The following is a 7347-nucleotide window of genomic DNA, read 5'->3' as shown; positions in this document are numbered from 1 at the left end:
GTTAATCACATGGCGATGTGAACTAGATTATTGACTCTAGTGCAACTGGGAGACTGTTGGAAATATGCCCTAGAGGCAATAATAAAAGTATTATTATTATATTTCCTTGTTCATGATAATTGTCTTTTATTCATGCTATAACTGTATTATCCGGAAATCGTAATACACGTGTGAATACATAGACCACAATATGTCCCTAGTGAGCCTCTAGTTGACTAGCTCGTTGTGATCAACAGATAGTCATGGTTTCCTGGCTATGGACATTGGATGTCGTTGATAACGGGATCACATCATTAGGAGAATGATGTGATGGACAAGACCCAATCCTAAGCCTAGCACAAGATCATGTAGTTCGTATGCTAAAGCTTTTCTAATGTCAAGTATCATTTCCTTAGACCATGAGATTGTGCAACTCCCGGATACCGTAGGAGTGCTTTGGGTGTGCCAAACGTCACAACGTAACTGGGTGGCTATAAAGGTACACTACGGGTATCTCTGAAAGTGTCTGTTGCGTTGGCACGAATCGAGATTGGGATTTTGTCACTCCGTGTAAACGGAGAGGTATCTCTGGGCCCACTCGGTAGGACATCATCATAATGTGCACAATGTGATCAAGGAGTTGATCACGGGATGATGTGTTACGGAACGAGTAAAGAGACTTGCCGGTAACGAGATTGAACAAGGTATCGGTATACCGACGATCGAATCTCGGGCAAGTACCATACCGCTAGACAAAGGGAATTGTATACGGGATTGATTGAGTCCTTGACATCGTGGTTCATCCGATGAGATCATCGTGGAACATGTGGGAGCCAACATGGGTATCCAGATCCCACTGTTGGTTATTGACCGGAGAACATCTCGGTCATGTCTGCATGTCTCCCGAACCCGTAGGGTCTACACACTTAAGGTTCGATGACGCTAGGGTTATAAAGGAAGCTTGTATGTGGTTACCGAATGTTGTTCGGAGTCCCGGATGAGATCCCGGACGTCACGAGGAGTTCCGGAATGGTCCGGAGGTAAATATTTATATATAGGAAGTCCTGTTTCGGCCATCGGGACAAGTTTCGGGGTCATCGGTATTGTACCGGGACCACCGGAAGGGCCCGGGGGCCCACCGGGTGGGGCCACCTGCCCCGGGGGCCACATGGGCTGTAGGGGGTGCGCCTTGGCCTACATGGGCCAAGGGCACCAGCCCCTAGAGGCCCATGCGCCAAGATAAAAGAAAGAGGGGAGAGTCCTAAAGGGGGAAGGCACCTCCGAGGTGCCTTGGGGAGGATGGACTCCTTCCCCCTCCTTAGCCGCACCCCTTGCTTGGAGTAGGGGGCAAGGCTGCGCCTCCCCCCTCTCCCCTGCCCCTATATATAGTGGAGGGGAGGGAGGGCATCCACACCTGAGCCCTTGGCGCCTCCCTCCCTCCCGTGACACCTCTTCCTCTCCCGTAGGTGCTTGGCGAAGCCCTGCAGGATTGCCACGCTCCTCCATCACCACCACGCCGTTGTGCTGCTGCTGGATGGAGTCTTCCTCAACCTCTCCCTCTCTCCTTGCTGGATCAAGGCATGGGAGACATCGTCGAGCTGTACGTGTGTTGAACGCGGATGTGCCGTCCGTTCGGCACTAGGATCATCGGTGATCTGAATCACGACGAGTACGACTCCATCAACCCCGTTCACTTGAACGCTTCCGCTTAGCGATCTACAAGGGTATGTAGATGCACTCTCTTTCTACTCGTTGCTGGTCTCTCCATAGATAGATCTTGGTGATTCGTAGGAAATTTTTTGAATTTCTGCTACGTTCCCCAACAGTGGCATCATGAGCTAGGTCTATTGCGTAGATTCTTTGCATGAGTAGAACACAAAGTAGTTGTGCGCGTAGATATTGTTCAATATGCTTGCCGTTACTAGTCTTATCTTGATTCGGCGGCATCGTGGGATGAAGCGGCCCGGACCAACCTTACACGTACGCTTACGTGAGACCGGTTCCACCGACAAACATGCACTAGTTGCATAAGGTGGCTGGCGGGTGGCTGTCTCTCCCACTTTAGTCGGATCGGATTCGATGAAAAGGGTCCTTATGAAGGGTAAATAGCAATTGGCATATCACGTTGTGGTTCATGCGTAGGTAAGAAACGTTCTTGCTAGAAACCCATAGCAGCCACGTAAAACATGCAAACAACAATTAGAGGACGTCTAACTTGTTTTTGCAGGGTATGCTATGTGATGTGATATGGCCAAAGGATGTGATGAATGATATATGTGATGTATGAGATTGATCATGTTCTTGTAATAGGAATCACGACTTGCATGTCGATGAGTATGACAACCGGCAGGAGCCATAGGAGTTGTCTTTATTTATTTGTGACCTGCGTGTCAACTTAAACGTCATGTAATTACTTTACTTTAGTGCTAACCGTTAGCCATAGTAGTAGAAGTAATAGTTGGCGAGGCAACTTCATGAAGACACGATGATGGAGATCATGATGATGGAGATCATGGTGTCATGCCGGTGACGATGATGATCATGGAGCCCCGAAGATGGAGATCAAAAGGAGCAAAGTGATGATGGCCATATCATGTCACTATTTGATTGCATGTGATGTTTATCATGTTTATACATCTTATTTTCTTAGAACGACGGTAGTAAATAAGATGATCCCTTACAACAATTTCAAGAAGTGTTCTCCCCTAACTGTGCACCGTTGCGACAGTTCGCTGTTTCAAAACATCACGTGATGATCGGGTGTTTTATTCAGACGTTCAAATACAACGGGTGTTGACGAGCCTAGCATGTACAGACATGGCCTCGGAACACATGCAAAACACTTAGGGTTAACTTGACGAGCCTAGCATGTATAGACATGGCCTCGGAACACGGAGACCGAAAGGTCGAACATGAGTCGTATAGAAGATACGATCAACATGAAGATGTTCACCGATGATGACTAGTCCGTCTCACGTGATGATCGGACACGGCCTAGTTTGACTCGGATCATGTAATCACTTAGATGACTAGAGGGATGTCTATCTGAGTGGGAGTTCATAAGATGAACTTAATTATCCTGAACATAGTCAAAAGACCTTTTGCAAATTATGTCGTAAGCTCGCGCTGTAGTTCTACTGTTTAGATATGTTCCTAGAGAAAAAAAAATAGTTGAAAGTTGATAGTAGCAATTATGCGAACTAGGATTGTCCTCATTGCTTCATAGAAGGCTTATGTCCTTAATGCACCGCTCAGTGTGCTGAACCTCGAACGTTGTCTGTGGTTGTTGCGAACATCTGACATAGACATTTTGATAACTACGTGATAGTTCAGTTAAACGGTTTAGAGTTGAGGCACCAAAGACGTTTTTGAAACGTCGCGAAACATATGAGATGTTTTGAGGGCTGAAATTGGGATTTCAGGCTTGTGCCCATGTCAAGAGGTATAAAACCTCCGATGACTTTCTTAACCTGCAAACTAAGGAGAAAAGCTCAATTGTTGAGCTTGTGCTCAGAGTACAACAATCATTTGAATCGAGTGGGAGTTGATCTTCCAGATAAGACAGTGATGGTTCTCCAAAGTCATTGCCACCAAGCTGTTAGAGCTTCGTGATGAACTATAACATATCAGGGATAGACATGATGATCCTTGAGGTATTCGCGATGTTTGACACCGCGAAAGTAGAAATCAAGAAGGGGCATCAATTGTTGATGGTTGGTGAAACCACTAGTTTCAAGAAGGGCAAGGGCATGAAGGGATACTTCATGAAACGGCAAATCAGCTACTGCTCTAGTGAAGAAACCCAAGGTAAAACCCAAACCCGAGACTAAGTGCTTCTGTAATAAGGGGAACAACCACTAGAGCAGAATTACCCTAGATACTTGGTAGATAAGAAGGCTGGCAAGGTCGATATAAGTATATTGGATATACATTGTGTTAATGTGTACTTTGCTAGTACTCCTAGTAGCACCAGGGTATTAGATACCGGTTCGGTTGCTAAGTGTTAGTAACTCGAAACAAAAGGCTACGGAATAAACGGAGACTAGCTAAAGGTGAGCTGACGATATGTGTTGGAAGTTTTTCCAAGCTTGATATGATCAAGCATCACACGCTCCCTCTACCAAAGAGATTGGTGTTAAACCTAAATAACTATTATTTGGTGTTTGCGTTGAGCATAGACATGATTGGATTACGTCTATCGCAATACGGTTATTCATTTAAGGAGAATAATGGTTACTCTGTTTATTTGAATAATACCTTCAATGGTCTTACACCTAAAATGAATGGTTTATTAAATCTCGATCGTAGTGATACACATGTTCATGCCAAAATATAGTAATGATAGAACCACCTACTTGTGGCACTGCCACGTAAGTCATATCGGTATAAAACGCATGAAGAAGCTCCATATTGATGGATCTTTGGGCTCACTCGTTTTTGAAAAGTTTGAGACATGCGAACCATGTCTATTGGTGTATATGCATGAAGAAACTCCATGCAAATGGACCGTTTTGACTCACTTGATTTTGAATCACTTGGGACATGCAAATCATACCACATGGGCAAGATGACTGAAAAGCCTCGTTTTCAGTAAGATGGAACAAGATAGCAACTTGTTGGAAGCAACACATTTTGATGTGTGCAGTCCAATGAGTGTTGAGGCATGCAGTGAATATCGTTATGTTCTTACTTCACAGATGATTCGAGTAGATGTTGAGAATATTTACTTGATGAAACACAAGTCTGAATTATTGAATGGTTCAAGTAATTTCAGAGTGAAGTAGAAGATCATTGTGACAAGAGGATAAAATGTCTATGATATGATCATAGAGATGAGTATCTGAGTTACGAATTTTGGCACACAATTAAGACATTGTGGAAATTGTTTCACAATTAATACCGCCTGGAACACCATAGTGTGATGGTGTGTCCGAACATCATAGTTGCACCCTATTGGATATGACGCATACCATGATGTCTCTTATCGAACTGCCACGATAGTTTATGGGTTAGGCATTAAAGACAACCACATTCACTTTAAATAGGGCACCACATAATTTCGTTGAGACGACACCGTATGAACTATGGTTTGGAGAAACCTAAGTTGTCGTTTCTTAAAAGTTTGGGGCTGCGACGCTTATATGAAAAAGTTTCAGGTTGATAAGCTCGAACCCAAAGCGGATAAAATGCATCTTCATAGGAAACCCAAAACAGTTGGGTATACCTCCTAATTCAGATCCGAAAGCAATATGGATTGTTTCTAGAATCGGGTCCTTTCTCGAGGAAAAGTTTCTCTCGAAAGAATTGAGTGGGAGGATGGTGGAGACTTGATGAGGTTATTGAACCGTCTCTTCAACTAGTGTGTGGCAGGGCACAGGAAGTTGTTCCTGTGGCACCTACACCAATTGAAGTGGAAGCTTATGATATTGATCATGAAACTTCGGATCAAGTCACTACCAAACCTCGTGGGATGACAAGGATGCGTACTACTTCGGAGTGGTAAGGTGATCCTGTCTTGAAGGTCATGTTGCTAGACAACAATGAACCTACGAGCTATGGAGAAGCGATGGTGGGCCCGAATTCCGACAAATGGTTAGAAGCCATGAAATCCGAGATAGTATCCATATATCAGAACAAAGCATGGACTTTGATGGACTTGCCCGATGATCGGCAATCCATTGAGATAAATGGATCTTTTAAGAAGAAGACGGACGTGGATGGTAATGTCACCATCTATGAAGCTCGACTTGTGGCAAAGTGTTTTCCGACAAGTTCAAGGAGTTGACTACGATGAGATTTTCTCACTCGTAGCGATGCTTAAAGTCCGTCGGAATCATGTTAGCATTAGCTGCATTTATGAAATCTGGCAGATGGATGTCAAGACAAGTTTCCTTACTAGTTTTCGTAAGGAAAGGTTGTATGCAATACAATCAGAAAAGTTTTGTCGATCCTAAAGATGCTAATAAGTATGCAAAGCTCCAGCAATCCTTCTAAGGACTGGAGTGAGCATCTCGGAGTTGGAATGTACGCTTTGATGAGATGATCAAAGATTTTGGATTTATACAAAGTTTATGAGAAACTTGTATTTCCAAAGAAGTGAGTGGGAGCACTATAGAATTTCTGATGAGTATATGTTGTTGACATATTGATGATAAGAAATGACGTAGAATTTCTGGAAAGCATATAGGGTTATTTGGAAAGTGTTTTCAATGGAAAACCTGGATTAAGCTACTTGAACATTGAGCATCAAGATCTATAAGGATAGATCAAAACGCTTAATAGTACTTTCAAATGAGCACATGCCTTGACGTGATCTTGAAGGTGTTCAAGATGGATCAGTCAAAGAAGGAGTTCTTGCCTGAGTTGTAAGGTATGAAGTTAAGACTTAAAGCTCGACCATGGCAGAATAGAGAGAAAGGAATGAAGGTCGTCCCCTAGGCTTAAGACATAGGCTCTACAGTATGCTATGCTGTGTACCGCACCTGAAGTGTGCTTTAGCATGAGTCAGTCAAGGGGTACAAGAGTGATCCAAGAATGGATCACAGGACAGCGGTCAAAGTTATCCTTAGTGACTAGTGGACTAAGGAATTTTCTCAATTATGGAGGTGGTAAAAGAGTTCGTCGTAAAGGGTTACGTCGATGCAAGCTTAACACCTATCCGGATAGCTCTGAGTAGAGATACCGGATACGTATAATGGAGCAACAATTTAGAATAGCTCCAAGTAGAACAGTTATTTGGAATAGCTCCAAATAGAACGTGGTAGCTGCATCTAGGAGATGACATAGAGATTTGTAAAGCACACACGGATCTGAAAGGTTCAGACCCGTTGACTATAACCTCTCTCACAAGCATAACATGATCAAACCCAGAACTCATCGAGTGTTAATCACATGGTAAATGTGAACTAGATTATAGACTCTAGTAAACTCTTTGGGTGTTAGTCACATGGGGATGTGACCTTGAGTGTTAATCACATATCGATGTGAACTAGATTATTGACTCTAGTGCAAGTGGGAGACTGTTGGAAATATGCCCTAGAGGCAATAATAAATTGATTATTATTATATTTCCTTGTTCATGATAATCGTTTATTATCCATGCTAGAATTGTATTGATAGGAAACTCAGATACATGTGTGGATACATAGACAACACCATGTCCCTAGTAAGCCTCTAGTTGACTAGCTCGTTAGTCAATAGATGGTTACGGTTTCCTGACCATGGACATTGGATGTCGTTGATAACGGGATCACATCATTAGGAGAATGATGTGATGGACAAGACCCAATCCTAAGCCTAGTACAAGATCATGTAGTTCGTATGCTAAAGCTTTTCTAATGTCAAGTATCATTTCCTTAGACCATGAGA

This window comes from Triticum dicoccoides, chromosome 6A, assembly GCF_002162155.2.
Source record: "Triticum dicoccoides isolate Atlit2015 ecotype Zavitan chromosome 6A, WEW_v2.0, whole genome shotgun sequence".
Classification (NCBI taxonomy): domain Eukaryota; kingdom Viridiplantae; phylum Streptophyta; class Magnoliopsida; order Poales; family Poaceae; genus Triticum; species Triticum dicoccoides.
The sequence above is the reverse complement of the archived record's forward strand: the minus strand, read 5'-3'. Positions refer to the sequence as shown.